The sequence below is a fragment of the Nyctereutes procyonoides genome, unplaced genomic scaffold, assembly GCF_905146905.1.
Source record: "Nyctereutes procyonoides isolate TBG_1078 unplaced genomic scaffold, NYPRO_anot_genome, whole genome shotgun sequence".
Taxonomy (NCBI): domain Eukaryota; kingdom Metazoa; phylum Chordata; class Mammalia; order Carnivora; family Canidae; genus Nyctereutes; species Nyctereutes procyonoides.
Window position 1 is genome coordinate 56,416,869 of NW_026575126.1, and position 16,471 is coordinate 56,433,339.

The 16,471-nt window shown below is 45.2% G+C and overlaps 1 long non-coding RNA gene across 2 annotated transcripts in view; it reads right to left on the bottom strand.

Annotated features, from left to right (window-relative positions):
* The window catches only part of LOC129519124 (uncharacterized), a 64,976-nt gene that overhangs the window by 35,118 nt on the left and 13,387 nt on the right, over positions 1-16,471 (bottom strand). For both annotated transcript variants that reach the window (XR_008666351.1, XR_008666352.1), the window contains exon 2: positions 3,177-3,239. This is a non-coding gene — a long non-coding RNA (uncharacterized LOC129519124). The remainder of the gene's footprint in view (positions 1-3,176; positions 3,240-16,471) is intronic.

The following is a 16,471-nucleotide window of genomic DNA, read 5'->3' on the forward strand; positions in this document are numbered from 1 at the left end:
CTTTTTTAAAGATTTGTTTATTTATTCATGAAAGACACACACAGAGAGAGAGAGAGGCAGAGACACAGGCAGAGGGAGAAGCAGACTCCATGCAGGGAGCCCCATGTGGGACCCGATCCTGGGACTCCAGGATCATGCCCTGGGCTGAAGACAGATGCTCAACCACAGAGCCAATCAGGCATCCCAGTTATTCTTTCTTTTTAAAAAAATATTTATTTATTTGAGAGAAAGACACCCATGCATGTATGGGGCTGGGAGAAGAGGGAGAGAAACTTCAAACTACCAGAAGCCCCAGGTAGGGCTCCACCCCCTGAGATTATGACCTGAGCAGGAACCAAGAGTCAGATGCTCAACTGACTGAGCCACCCAGGCCCCCCATATTTTATTCTTGAATTCACCCACTGATATGGTATAGGAAGAGAAACAAGGAAGGTAAATATGATAACCTCACTATGCAACGACAGACACACCCCCTGGGTTTATCTCCTGCTTGGAGGGTCCATAGGACGCACTAGGTCTCTGGCAAACCCATTCTCTCCATCGTTCTGGGTATGCTGCTGAACATACATTTCCCACCACCCCTTGCAGGGAGGTGTTATCACATGATTTTTCTCCTGCCAATGGAATTCTGGCGGAGGTACTGTGTGCCTAGGCCTTAGGCAGGGGACGTGGCTCCTGGTCCTTGGCACTGGGGTTAATGCGGCCACCTGGCCAGGCTCTGTGATGGAAGGAACATGGGTCCCTGAAAGACTGTGCAGACTAGAGTCCCTCCAGCGATGGAACTGCTTATCTCCTAGCTGCTATCATGAGTGTCCTTAAGCCATGTTTTACTGGATATTTTTGTAATAGCAGCTTAGCTTTTGTACCCTAAGACAAGGGTCTAGAGGTCTTGGAAAAGAATTAGTCATCCTGCAGCTGAGGTCCAGGCTAGTAAATAAGCTCTAGCTGTCTACCTCAGGTTGACAGCTCAAGTTTTATGCCTCCCTGTTAGTTTCTCAGTGTGAGCACACGCTGCAAGTGTGTAAATAAAACAAGCATCGGGCAGGAACCGTGGCAGGCTGCAGAGTCCTTAAAGCATAGAGCCACCATCTGCAGCAGATGGCGGATGAAGAGGGCCACATGGCTCAGGACCATGTCCTGAAATCCTGGGGTGTGGGCAGAGCCTTGAGGACAAGTCGACCCCGGGAACATTTGTTACATGAAGACTGAAGACCAAAGATGAGAGGTCTCCTCTTCATAGGGGAAGCTTCCAAAATATTACTGTGATGGGGCTTCTTAGAAAAGGAATCAAACAGGCCAATAATTCACCAGTAACCAAGAAGTAGAACTTCTTTTGTCTCTCTCTCTCTCTCTCTCTCTCTCTCATCGTAGCCCTGCTCAGAAAGCACCTTTGGCTGCATCAATTTTCCTAGTCAAAACAGTGTATTTCAAACTCCCTTTGCGCAGATAAATATCGCCTGTTGTGGAAAAACACTCAGAGAAATGACTGTGTTGTCATCTGCTGCTCAGAATGTTAAAAAAAAAAGCACAGTGGTCAGGGACTAGGACTCAGAAGCCAGCTCTGCCACTTACTAGCACTGGGGCCTGGGCAACTGCGTGTGACTCAGCTTCCTCATCTGTAAACTGGGGGTGATGATAATAATAGTACCTACTGCATCTTATCATGATGAGGACTTACAGGTCTCGGAGTAGCACCTGGCATGTAGTAAGCACCACGTAAAAGTCTGTTAAGTGTGAATACCACCTTTCAGGACAGGGTTTTTACAATGTGCATCAAAAGCCCTGAGCTAGCAATTCTATGTCTAAGAATTTTTCCTAAAGGGATCATTATGGATGTGTGCAAAGATTTATCTTCAAAGAAGCTCATTGCAGTAATAAGTGATCATCAATAGGGCACTGGGCTAAATCAATGGCAGTAGAGGACAGTAATATTTTATGCGAGGGGTTGTATTGCTGAAGATTTCACAGAATGCAAAACTCATGTTACGCAAGATTAAATTTCCTACAAAAATGAAATGCAAGGCAGGATTCACATTACTTCAGATTTTGCCCATAAAGCAAAGTTTAATTAATATTTTATATCCTACTATTTCAAACTGTGTAATTCAAATTTGCATTAAATGTAACCTGACTGTATATTTATTATGGAGCTGCACAAAAATTTATGTTACAGAAGAATAAGCTATGGCTGAGGAGGACATCCATGATACATCAATTTTAAAGAGTATGACCTCATTTTCTTCAGATAGACATCTTTTAAATGCTGGCAAAATAGACATCAAATGTAAAGCGTACTAGATTCCCTGCAATGTGGTTCCTTCTTTTTATCACCCTATATTTTCTAAATGTTCTACAAGGAAAGTATTATTTTTGTAACAAGAAACAATAAAAGGAACTTTTAAAGAATAAATGTAACATTGATATTAACTTAATTTTGAAAAAAATAGCTACTCAGACAAATGGGTACGTAAAAGAGGATAATTCCAACCCGTTAACTGATGTCTACAGCCTTAGTGAATTGGAGATTTGCTTTTTCTCAAATACTTGGTCCCAGGGATTGGTCTGGATGGGAAATAGCATATCCAACTGGAGTTCACACTAAAGTTCCATTGGCCTAATCCAGAACCCAGTAAATCTTTCAGAATATAACAAAGAACGCTTTAGAAGCCCAGTTACACTGGACCATTTTTTCAACATGTCTGTGTATACTTCTTTTGAGATTTGACAATATCATATATATATAATGGATATTTATATTAAAGACCCATTTATTATGGATATATTTTTAAATATATGGAGATATATATGTGTGTGTATATATATATATATATATCAAGACGCATGGGTGGCTCAGTTAGTTGAGTGTCTGCCTTCAGCTCCGGTCATGATCCCAGGGTCCTGGGATCAAGCCCTGCATCAGGCTCTCTGCTCAGTGGGGAGTCTGCTTCTCACTCTCCTTCTGCCACTCCCCGTGCTTATGCTCTCTCACTGTCAAATAAATAAAATCTTAAAGTATATATATATATATATATATATATAGAGAGAGAGAGAGCCATTTTGGTGACTCAAAAAAGTGCAAATAACATGTAGAAACTTCAGTCAACTTCTCTTTGCTCAGTTTCCCTGACCATAACTGGCACATTCCATGTAGAATAGAAAAGAAAAGGAAGCCGTACCTCTTTATTCACTTCCTCCTTTCCAGGGAAAGAGCAGGAGTTCTGGGAAGATATCCAAGGGACCTGAGGGAAGCAAAGTTTCTTCAGACAGCCCAGAGTAGGCTGTGGCCTCCTGAACCTTCTGTCCCACAGTTGGTAAGTAGTGGTGTTAATGCTCATTCCAGACGGACAAGACCTTACCTCTCCCTACGCCAACCATTCTGAATCCATCTGAGGTTTTCATTTATTTTTCACTTTGAACAAACACTCTGTGCTCAGTGAACAGGTGCACATGGGCTGTCTGGTTTGACCATCACAAAAGGCCAATGAACTTTCAATTATAAGATGAGTAAGGTCTGAGGATCTAATGTATCAACTGTAGTTGATATCACTGTACTACTATATAATTAAAATTTGCCAAGAGAGGGATCCCTGGGTGGCGCAGCAGTTTGGCACCTGCCTTTGGCCCGGGGCATGATCCTGGGGACCCGGGATCTAGTCCCGCATGGGACTCCCTGCACGGAACATGCTTCTCCCTCTGCCTGTGTCTCTGCCAATCTCTCTCTCTCTCTCTCTCATGAATAAATGAATAAAATCTTTTTTAAAAAATTTTGCCAAGAGAGTAGATCTTTTAAAAAAATATTTATTTATGATAGACATAGGGAGAGAGAGAGAGAATCAGAGACACAAGCAGAGGGAGAAGCAGGCTCCATGCCAGGAGCCCGACGCGGGACTCGATCCCTAGACTCCAGGATCACGCCCTGGGCCAAAGGCAGGCGCTCAACCGCTGAGCCACCCAGGAATCCTGAAAGTAGATCTTAAATGTTCTCACCACTGCTCTCCAAATCGTAAATATGTGAGGTGATGGATGAGTTCATTAAGTAGGTGGGGGAAATTCTTTCAAAACATACACAAATATCAAATCATCATGTACACTTTTACAATTTTATTTGTCCATTATACATCAATAAAGCTGGAATTTTAGGGGTGCCTGGCTGGCTCAGTTGGTAGAGTGTGCAACTCTTGATCTTGGAGTTGTGAGTTCAAGCCCCCACATTGGATGTAGATATTGCTTAAAAGTAAAATCTTAAAAACAAAAAAAGCACCAAACTGAAATTTTAAAAGTTTTTTAAAAAGCCTATGTAGCAAAACACAATCATTTCCTCATTCTTATGGTGTTGAGAGAGGCGGAAGCATATGGACGCTAAGAGCTTGGGCTCTGGTTTGAATCCTGGATCTCCCAAGTTTCTTTGCTATGTAAGCTGCAGCAAGTTACATAAGTTTTCTGTGCCTCATCCTTCCGTTATCCTCATCCGTAAAACGGAGGCAGTAATAACAGCACCTACATAGTTTTGTCATGGAAAGGTCTTAGAACAGTGCCTGATACAGAACACATGCTCAATATACATTAGCTATATGCATCAAATGAGGAAATCTGGCTCAGACAGATGAATTAACTTGCCCATGGTTACACAGCAAGTGTTAGAGCCAAGATTTGCTTGGGTTTCCTTGCGATTCTCGGATCTTGAAGTTTGATTTGGGTCTATTTTATATCTCCCACGCCTCCTGTTAACATGCTCTTGCTTCCCTGTCCCTTCTTGAGCATATGGAGTGTGTTTCTAATGGCTGCTTTAATGTCCTTGTCTATTAATTCCATCATCTGTGACATTTCTGGATCTGTTTCTATTGATCGATTTTTATCCTCATTATAGCTCATATTTTACTGCTTTGCGTGCCAGGTAATTTTTTATTGGATGCCAGACATTTCGAATTTCACATTGCAGAGCGCTAAAATTTTTTGTTTTCCTTTAAATATTTTGGGGTTTTGTTTTAGGATGGCGCAGTTGCATTACTGGAAACAATTTGAATCTTTTGAGACCTGTTTTTAAGATTGCCGAGCAGGTCCAGAACACTCTTTAGTCTAGGGCTAATTTGGTGACTACTGAGGCAATATGTTTCTCCGGATTCTGCTGGATATCCTACATGTTAGATGTTCTTCCCTTTCTGGTTGATGAGGACACAAATAATGCCCGACCCTGTGTAAGTTCCAGCTGATTCTTTTTTTTTTTTTTTTAGCTCCAGCTGATTCTAATGGGTGGTCTTTCCTTGGCCTCCAGTACTGTCCTCGCATGCGTGCACTGATCAACACTCAGCTGCAGATTTGAAGGGAACTCTCTGCAGACCTCCTGAGTCCTCTCTCCATAGAGAGAATCCGCTCCCATTCCCCCTGGACCTTGAACAGCCCTTGAATGGGATCTTGAGCCAATGAAGTTTTCCATAAGTAGTAGTTGTTGCATGAATAAATATCCCCTTGCTCTCCATGTATTAAGTGAACTTGGGTCAGGGCCTAGTATTTGCCTTTCAGAAAACATCTCACAAACCAAGGCCAGATTCTCCACTAAGAGAGAACAAAGCTCATTTCTCCTGAGGAGGTTAAGCTGGAGATAAACATAGCCCTGAGACTTAGAGCCACCTGCTAACCCTCCCAACCCTAGCCTGGTCCCTCCAGGACAGAGATTCCAGGGCCTTGGGCTGCTGTGTCCAATAAGCACCCACAGGGCATGTGTGGCTATTGAGCACTTGAAATATAGTTGAGATGTGATTATAAGTATAAAATACTAAAGAGATTTAGTATGAAAAAAAGAATGTAATGGATTCATCTGCTGAGAACGTGTTGAAGCAATGATAGTTTAGGCATACTGGCTTAAATAAAACATTATTAAAATTAATTCCACTGTGTCTCTTTACCTTTTTAAAAAGAGTGGTTACTAGAAAGTTTAAAATGGCATGTGTGGCTCATGTCATATTTCTATTAGCTGTGGATGGAGAGTCTTAAACCCCATAGCCAAGACTTGAGGCTAGCGGAAAGTAGAATGAGTGAAAAAGCAGGACACACAGAGACAGATGTGATATATTCAGTTTCTTGTTACTCTGACGCATTTCCCTACCCCATCCCCCAAGCAGTTTAACATGAGTCACAGACCAGTTGCCTTAGGGAGAAAGTTGTCAGCAGAAAACCAGAGAACAATGGAAACAATGTCTGATTTTATAAGATCAAAGGCCAAAGAAAAAGTCCTACTCCAGACTAAATAAAGCCACCATGGCCTTCATCTCTTCACAACATCCAAGAAAGGAGGGTTGGTGACCTGCGACCAAGGACTTAGATTTGTGCAACTCAGTTTCTTTTTCTGTGAATGGGCTGATGACAGTGCCCACCTCACAGGGCCGCCATGGGGGTTAATTTTTACAAGGACTTGAAACAATGGCCCCCAGCAAGCACGGCCAAATTCGCTATTACCTGTGAGTGAGCCCTACCCAGTGTCATGACTGAAAGGCCGCGTACCTGGTCCAGGAAGGACAGCAGTAGATGCCATGTTGCTGATTGATTATCGTTGGGAGCGATGTCCGTACATGCTCCAGTCAATGCTCGAGGTACATCTGATCAACCTCCTGATGGCAAACCTGCCCACCTCTCAGTGAACCAGAACTTGCAGGCCCCTCTCAAAGAATAGTCAGGCTCTGGATTCCTAATGGTAGGGGTCCCCTGAGGCAATCTCCTCGTAATACACTCCTTTGTAATGAGACTTTCTCCCTGCAGTCCCCAGACTCCCCATCATTTGCAGAAGGCCTCAGGCCTTAAAACAAACCGGTATGACTGGGTTATAACACATCCATTTGAATTTAGGATCTAAGGCTGTGTACAACATGTCCAAGTGTGGTTGGCTTTCAAGCAATCAATTTTAGGAACATTAGAGGTTACCTGGACCAGGGAGGCCTGACTCCCCCTTGCTTCTCCATTCAAATAGGAGCTCAGACTCTAGACAGCCTGTGTGTGGCTCTCTATCCAGGGCATCTTCTCCCAGTTCTTGCCACTTTCCGTGGCACCTGATGAGACTGTCTAGCTCATGGGGTACTCTCCCCTTAGCAGAAGAGGCCACAGAGAGTTCCGCTTCTAAGGTGACAAGGGTCAAGTACATAGGAAACCTCAATGGACATTAGAGGCAGTGGGGAAGAGACTACTGAGATCTGAACTCATCATTGCCAGTGGGTCTCATCGTGGACTTGAAGCTCTCAAGAGCAGGCATCTTAAAACTCTTGATGGACCCAGAACTTATCAGCACAACAGTGTTTTGGAATAAATGAATGAGTGAATGAATGAATGAATGAATGCCTTAACAGTCACTAGGAAATGACTGAAATCATGCACTCTCCGTGAGAATATAGAAGAGGAGACATGTCCACTTTAAGGGGCATTCAGCAGGGAGAGTCCGGCAACCATCCACAAATGTTTCCTGAGCACCTACTATGTGCCAGGCCCTGTCCTAGGCATCAGAAAGAATGTACTAAACAAGAAGAAAGACTCTTCCCTCCAGAAACTCACATTCCAGAGGAGATAGAAGAGGAGTCAGAGAGGTTGGAGAGTCACCAGTGAACAAGGTTCTAGGTCTCTCAGAGGGGGAAACAGAGGCTCACCAAGGGGCAGACTTGCCCAGACCCCACAGCTGGCAAGCAGCAGTGCTAGGATTCGAACCTATGTGTGTGTGACCCCCAATGAACCACATACAGAAAGGAAGGGGAGAGGGATCAGGTGCCTGCCCTGGCCCAACACACCAAGAGGATGCAGCCCAAAGACATACAGAAACAGCCAGCGCCTGGGAAGAACTCGGAGCCTGTAGCGGTTCACAGATCGCAGGCCAGAAAACCATCAGCTGCTTCTTAGCGGCAGTTGGGCCTGGGCCCAGGCGAATCTCACTCGCCTGTGTCCCTATGCCAGCTTCTCATCTGTAAAATGAAACTAATGATACCCACCCCACAGAGCTTTTAAATGTATTTTAAGGGGCACCTGGGTGCCTCAGTGGTTGAGCGTCTGCCTTCGGCTCAGGTCGTGATCCCAGGATCCTGGGATCGAGGTCCACATCAGGCTCCCATGGGGAACCTGCCTCTACTTCTCTCTCTCCCTCCCTCTCTCTCTCTCTCTCTCTCTCTCTCTCTCTCTCTGTCTCTCATGAATAAGTTTTTTTAACCCTCTTTTAAAAGTTCCCAACACTCAGAAGCTGTTTTTATTACTTCCCGTTTCTCTATTTTTTTTTTTGCCCCTTTTTTTCCCCTGGTGGGTTCTCAGAAGTAACTCAACTGCATTTGCCCTCAATGGGAACTTCCCATCCTCTCAGCCCAGTGATAAAATCCGCTTGCTGGTGAACAGGGACAGAGACACACCTTGGAAGGCCTCTGTCGGATTCCAAGGTTTTGCCTCTGGACGCAGGTTAAGGGGCTTTGAACTTTGGGGTTAGCCTGACCTCTAGTGGTCAAGCAGAAAACTGAGCAGAACGCTGGTCGCAATCACCCCAATGCTGGAAGGCTAAGGCTGGGCCCCCCGGCGAGGAGCTCTCCTGGGCCGCCCTTCCGCAGGGCTCACTAGATACTGAACCGTGCTAACCCACCAGGAAGTTACATTTAGACGTGGCAGGGCTGGGTCTGGCTCCTATCCTGCCTGGCTCTAGAACCTTCTTGTTTGCCCACAAGACACCATTCCTGGCTGGAGAGAACCATCTATTTTTTTTAGAAAAAAAAGCTTTTATTTATTTATTCACAACAGACACGCAGAGAGAGGCAGAGACACAGGCAGAGGGAGAAGCAAGCTCCCCGTGGGGAGCCCAATGCAGGACTCGATCCCAGGACCCCAGGATCATGACCTGAGCCAAAGGCAGGTGCTCAACCACTGAGCCTCCCAGATGCCCCAGAACCATCATACGTATTCAGACAGATAATCCGGCCTACAAAGCTCCTCGCTGCCATCACTGCTACGACCCAAACATCCTGACAAAGGTTTTTACGCCTATTTCTTACATCTGGAACCTGCAGTTCTAAAGGGCCCGCCCCTAGAGTCATGCCCAGTCCTCTAATCAATGCATATTTATCCATCTGCGTTGGGCACTACAGTAGACTCTGGCAATTGATGGAAGGCAAAACACGGGGCCCTGCCCGCAGGAACTTAGAGACCAAGGAGTTAGTTCCAGAATGGAGGTTCCCCGCTCCCCATGCAAATGCTCTTCTCCCTAGGACGCTGGAAACACTGCCATGGAAACTGCTCGTTTTAGGGCACTGGGCTTCCCACCTGGACTAGAAACTCAGCAAAAGCAGAGATGCCACGGTTCTGTCTCCACTTGCTCCATCCACGAAGCCTCCTATGGGGCCTTCCTTGCAGTCAGCTGGGAGCTCAGGAGGCCCCTTTGGTTACACGGGGTTGGAGGGTTTCTGCACGTTACTGAGATGGTACAGTCAGGACTTGAATCTACATCTGCCTGACTCCGAATCCCACACTTTGAAGTGTCCTCTATCCTCTCCCACCTCTGCCTGCCTTCTGGGTATCAAAGCTTGATCTGTAGAACTCTGTGTACCCCATTCCCTACATGTTGTTGGCCTGAGAGATGGGATCTGAGTGCAAATAGTTTATTTGGGAAGTGATCTCAGGAGGCAGAGAGAGGTTTGAGCAAATGTATAACAAAATACCACTCACTGCGTGGGCTGACACAACAATTTATTTTTTCCCAGTCCTGGGGGCTAGAAACCAAGATCAAGGGGCCAGATCAGTTGGTTTCTCTAAGGTCTCTCTCCTTGGCTTGCAAATAGCTGCATTTTGGCATGTCCCTGGGTGTCCCCTGGTGTCCCTAACCTTCTCTTCTTCAAGGACATCAATCAGATTGGATGAGTTCCCACCCTAATAGCCTCATTTTAACTTAATCACCTCTTGAAAGGCCCCATATCACCAGCACATTCTGAGATCCTAGAGGGTAGAGTTTCAATATAGAAATTGGGTCTCAGGCAGCCCAGGTGGCTCAGCAGTTGAGCCCTGCCTTCAGCCCAGGGCCTGATTCTGGAGACCCTGGATCGAGTCCCACGTCAGGCTCCCTGCATGGAGCCTGCTTTTGTCTCTGCCTCTCTCTCTGTGTCTCTCATGAATAAATAAATAAAATCTTTAAAAAAAGAAAAAGAAAGAAATTGGGTCTCAGGAGGGGCAATTCGATCCATAACAGGAAGTAAGACAAGGGAGAAGGGAAGAAGCAAATGAAGGGGTGCATTACTGATTAGGTTACAGCTATGGGCAAGTGGGGCTCTGACCCCACTGAGGGCATGTGGGAGATGGTGTAAAACCTTCTCAGAGTTATCCTGTCCAGCTAGCAAGCTAATGGCTGCCGTGGAGCATTAACTCTCCAGCCCTCCTGGTCCAGGAGGAAGCATTCAGACTCAGATGCAGCCCATTGCAGAAGGATATAGTCAACACGTAATGGAATGGTGAATGCCAAGGGCATAGGGGTGTCTGCTGTGTCAGCTATGCCATCACGACCATCCCCATCTACTGAGTCCATTGGATTCTTACTCTATACTACCTGGCTCCAACTCAACCCTAGAGTTTCAACCGCTGGTCTTAAAATGATCTTTCTAGGGGCACCTGGGTGGCTCAGTGATTGAGCGTCTGCCTTTGGCTCAGGTCATATCCCGGGGTCCTAGGATGGAGTCCCACATTGGGCTCCCTGCATGGAGCCTGCTTCTCCCTCTGCTTATGTCTCTGCCTCTCTCTGTGTCTCTCATGAATAAATCAATAAAAAAAATTTTAAAAATCGGTCTTTCCACAATTACATATGTTTACGACAAAGTAAACTCAGAGCCCTTCCATCAGAGCCTGCTCGGTTTCCAGTTTTTGCTGCTCTTCCCATCATAGGGCAGGAGCCATTTCACTTCCACATTTTCCAGTGCAACCTTGTAAGAGGCAGGATTCTGATCACAAATGGCAGAACCTCAGTTCAAATGGGTTTTAGAATAAAGGACCGGGGGAGTTCTGGGCTCATGTCACTGAAGACACCAGCACTGCTGGAATGGGCATTCGAAAAACAGCCTGGGGAATTTGTCTTTCTAAACCTCAAGCCACCTGAGTGGCTCAGTCAGTTAAGCATCTGCCTTCAGCCCAGGGCATGATCCTGGTGTCCTGGGATCGAGTCCCATGTTGGGCTCCCCACAAGGAGTCTGCTTCTCCCTCTCCCTGTGTTTCTGCCTCTCTCTGTGTGTGTCTCTAGTGAATAAATAAATAAAGTCTTTTAAAAAATAAAAACAAATTTTAAAAAAGAAAAAAAACTAGAAATTACTGAAATGAACACCAACATACTTTCTGCTACATCTAAACCAAGAAATCCCAGACAGCTGATTGAAATGAGATAAATCCATACGTACTCATGTGGAAAGACTACTACATTTTTTATTAAATGAAACTATAAACATTTTACTAAGTGAAAAAGCAAAGTAAAACATAGTGTATGGAGCACGAACACTTGTGTACATTTTTTAAAGGATATATTTATATGTGTGTGTATGTGTATAACTGCAAAGAATGTAATTTCCAGTATATTATAAACATTGTAGTTTTATTTTTTTAATTTATTTATGATAGTCACAGAGAGAGAGAGAGAGAGAGAGAGAGAGAGGCAGAGACACAGGCTGAGGGAGAAGCAGGCTCCATGCACCAGGAGCCTGATATGGGATTTGATCCCGGGTCTCCAGGATCGCGCCCTGGACCAAAGGCAGGCGCTAAACCGCTGCGCCACCCAGGGATCCCAACATTGTAGTTTTAAAAACCATTCTGTCATTCTTCCAAAGCTATGCAATGGAATGCAAATACCATATTGACTTTCATATATACCCAAAATTTTTTTTAAGATTTTATTTATTTACTTGAAAGAGAGAGAGCACGAGCAAAGGAGGGGCAGAGGAAGCAGATTCCCCGCTGAGCAGGGAGCCCAAGGTGGTGCTCGATCCCAGACCCTGAGATCATGACCTGAGCTGAAGGCAGATGCTTAGCCAACTGAGCCACCCAGGCGCCCCAACATATGAGCTTTTACAGTATCTATTCTTGACCTCTCCTACACTACACAGAATCCCAAGTGATCTTTTACAATGTGAATGCAATTATATCACTTCCCTGATCAAAATCCCTCAAAGCCCCCTGCTTTTTGGAAATCTTCACCAGCACAGACAAACACCTCCTCTCTACTGAGTGCATCTGTTGACCTGGCAGGTGAGTTCTTTTCAATCCCCATCAGAGAGGAGGATCTGGAGCAGTTCAGTTCCACTTATCCAAAGCTATACCAACTCCCCTGCTCCTTGTGACAATGTAGTGCCAAGGGAACTTGATCTTCTGCACATCCCACAGAATATCACTCTGATCCATTATACTAATGACACCATGCTAATCAGGCCTGGTGAGCAGGAAGTTCAAAATCCCTGAACATTCTGACATGCTGCAGGACAGGAGATGAACTCAACAAAGATTCAGGAGCTTGCTGCATTCGTGAAGTTTTCCTTCCAGTAGGGTAGTCTGGGGCATAGCAAAGCATGCCATTCAAGATAAAGGAAAGGATACTGCACCCTGCCCTTCATATCATTAAGAAGACTTAGGCCCAGAGAAAAATAAAGCTTTGTTTTAAGGTTTTTATAGTGCAAGTCGATTTGCAATTTGACCCATAGAACATGGCAGATCCCATGGCATAGAAGTATCCGTGATAGAAAGTGAGACCGTGCGGATATCCAGCAAACTCCAATAGGAGCATTGCAGCACAGACCTCTAAGGTTCTGGACAAAGGCCATGCCATGTGCAGCAAAGAACTCTTTATTATTTGAAGAAGGAGTTCCTAGCATGCTACTATGCTCTACTAGAAACTGAGTACCTCACCATGGGACATCCACCATGAGCTGACTACCGTTAGATCCACTGAGTCATAAGATTGGGCAAGCGAGGCAGAAATTCATAGTACGGTGGAAATGGCACATTTGGGATCAGTCCTGAGCAGTCCAGGGGGCTCGATTAGGTTATACATACACGTGGTCCAGATATCCCTGTATCTACCTGTATTGCTCCAATACTCTTCCTCAGCCCATGCCTATGTCTCCAAGAAGGGTTTCCTACATACCTGCTACAGAAAGAGAAAATCCAAGCCAAGCTCATGGATAGGTTGGCTCAGTATATTGGTGTGAGCTGAAAATGTATTTCTCCTGCACTACATCCCCACTTGGGGGCAGCTTTGAAGGACTGGACAGAGCTCTAGACAGTGGACCTGGTCATCAACTTTGTGAGAAGTAAGAAGTACTCTGTGTTAAGATATATGCTGACTTCTTCACGGTGGTGAATGGCTTAAATGTTTGGTCAGGAGCCCTGAAGGAGCGAGATAATAAGATCAGAGATCTTGAGGCAGAATTATGTAAATGGGTCTGTTGAAGAGACACAGAGTACACGGGTCCTTGTACCTCAGGTCTGTAACCATCACAGAGCATCCATCATCAAAAGAAAGCAACTGCATGACAATGGGGCAGACAGGGCAAGTTGTCCTGGAGATCAACCAGCCTCTTTCCTCAGCTATAACTGTGCCATAACTGGGAGCCTTTGAGTGGAATAACTATGTGGCAGAGTTGGAGGCTCAGCATGGATTCAACAGCATGATCCAGCCACAGCTGCAGCATCATCAGTTGACACTGACCTCTTAGTATGGTGCCATCTCTGGAAAAAAACAATCAGCCAACTGGTGGCAAATTGATTGCACTGGTCCATTTCTAACCCAGAGCAGGCAGTGATGTCTTCCCAAGTATGGGTTAATCTACCTTTCCTGTCCCCAGTGCCTAACACCAGTAACCAGAGGTTCACATGTCTGATTTTCCATCATGGGATCCTGAATAACAAAGTCTTAAGTCAAGGGATTCCTACTTTATGATGAAAGAGAGGTGACCACGGATGTGATGTTCCATGTTACTCAGAAGCTGCCTATCTAATAAAACACTGAAATGGGGGATCCCTGGGTGGCACAGTGGTTTGGCGCCTGCCTTCGGCCCAGGGCGTGATCCTGGAGTCCCGGGATCAAGTCCCACATCAGGTTCCCTGCATGGAGCCTGCTTCTCCCTCTGCCTGTGTCTCTGCCTCTCTCCCCCTCTCTCTGTGTATCTCATGGATAAATAAATGAAATCTTAAAAAACAAACAAACACTGAAATGGTTTCTTAAAAGCACAGCTAAGACACCAGCTTGGGGATGACACCTTGGGGGAAGGTGGGGTTAGGATGCTATCCCTCAAGATGCAGTATGTACTTTGCCCCAATAGCCATTATATGGTAGTACATACCTAATAATAAAGTTATAATGCATGGGTCTGAGAGACAAGAAAAGCATTACTACCCCTCTGCCATCACTCCCAGTGACCCACTTAGGGAATCTCTGTTTCCTCTTCCTGCAACTTTAAGCTCTGCTGAACTAAAGGCTCTCATCCCTACAGGAGGGATGCTCCTACCAGGTGACACACTAACCATTCCACTTACTGAAAGCTAAGCTGCTACCTGGTCATTTTGGGCTCCTTATGCCAGTAGCCCAGCAGGCAGAAAAAGCAGTTACTGTATTAGCTGAGCTAATTGACTCTCATTATCACTGGGACATAGGATTGCAGCTACATAATGAGGACAGAGAAGAGGATTCTGAAACTCAGAGGATTTGCTGGGGTGCCCATTGGTGCTCCCATGCCCAATTTTAACTGTGAGGAGGCAATTCCAACAACCCCAGCCTCCTCCAGGCACAGAAACCAGGGGCTCAGAGCCCTAGGGATGAAGATCGAGGCTAAACCACCAGACAAGCAAAATTGGTGGCCAAAATAAGCACATGAAAAGATGCTCAGCATCATCAGTCTTCAGGGAAATGCAAATCAAAACCAAAATGAGATACCACTTCACACCCACCAGGATGGCCATAATCAAAAAGAAGAAGAAGTGTTGGTGAGAAAGTGAAAAAAATTGGAACCCTCATACATCGCTGGTGGGAATGCAAAATAGTACAGCTGCTTTGGAAAACAGTTTGGCTGTTTCTCAAAAAGTTAAACTATGAGTTACCACATCACTAAGCAATTCTACTCCTAGGTACAGACCCAAGAGAATTGAAAACACCTGTCCGTATGAAAACTTGTACATGAGTATTCCTGGCAGCATTGTTCATCATGGCCGAAAAGTGGAAATAACCCAAATGTCCATCCCAGATGGGTAAACAAAATAGTATATTCATGCAGTAGAATCACCCAACCATGAAGGAACAAGGTACTGATCCATGCTACAGCGTGGATGAACCTTGGAAATATTACGTCAATTGAAAGAAGCCAGACACAAAAGACCACACATGGTCTGATTCGGTGTACATGAAATGTCCAGAAGAGGCAAGTCCAAGGAGACAAGAAAGTAGATTAGTGGTTGCCAGGAGTTGGGTAGGGGGGGAAAGCGGAAGTGAGTGGGAGTGTGACCGCTAGTGCTGTCTTTTTGGGGTGATGCAAGTGTTCTGAACTTAGTGGTAATGGTTGCGCAACTTTGTGAATACACTAAAAACCATGACGCTGTACACTGCCAAAGAGCGAGTTTCATAGTTTGTAAATTATATCTCAATAAAAGGAAATTTGTGAGAAAAAAAATTGCTGGCCAAAAGTTGGGGAGACTTGACAATGGATATTGAAGATAAATTATGGACCAGCTGAAACAGTGGAGCTGGAGTTTATCCTACCAACACTCCTTTTGGTGATCTTTTTTTTAAGAAACTGTGATGATGGGCCACCATCCAGAGGGACAAGTGACAGGAAAGAGTGAAGAATGAATTAATATGAGGGAATATTGAGGGAATGAGGGAATCTAGGTGCCCAGCTGTCACATTAGCCTCCAATGCAAACAGCTGCAATTCTTTGCCTGGGACTCTCTCTGGCCAGTGAGGCCACGTGGTCCACCTGCAGGAAAGGCTGAGCATACCCTGAAATACTGATAAAAATGGAGGGCCTGGGTACCTGGGTGGCTCAGTTGGTTAAGCATCCAACTTGATTTTGGCTCAGGTCATGATCTAAGGATTGTGAGATTGAGCCCCGTGTAGGGCTTTTGTTCAGCGGGGAGAGTGCTTGAGCATCTCTCTCCTTCTCTGCTTGCCTCTCTCCCCCTTAAATAAATTAAAAAAAAAAAAAAAGGTAGATGGCTCACTCCCCATCTCTGTCTCTCCTGTGGTCAAGATAATTCTATGATGTGTGTTCTGTACCATCTCCCAGAGTCCCCATTGGGGTTCATACCAGTTGCTCACAGCAATAACCTGTTCCATAAAGCACTCCTAATTGGCTGGCTTGCTTCCCTCCAGTGTCAACCCCCTAGTGATGCTTCCTGGGATCAATTGCCAAATTGACTAGTTGCACTCACAACCTTATTGTGGGATCTGCTTCCAGAGGAATTCTTCTGGAGACAACTCCACTCCAGGCAGGGTCTCCCCAGTGACCAT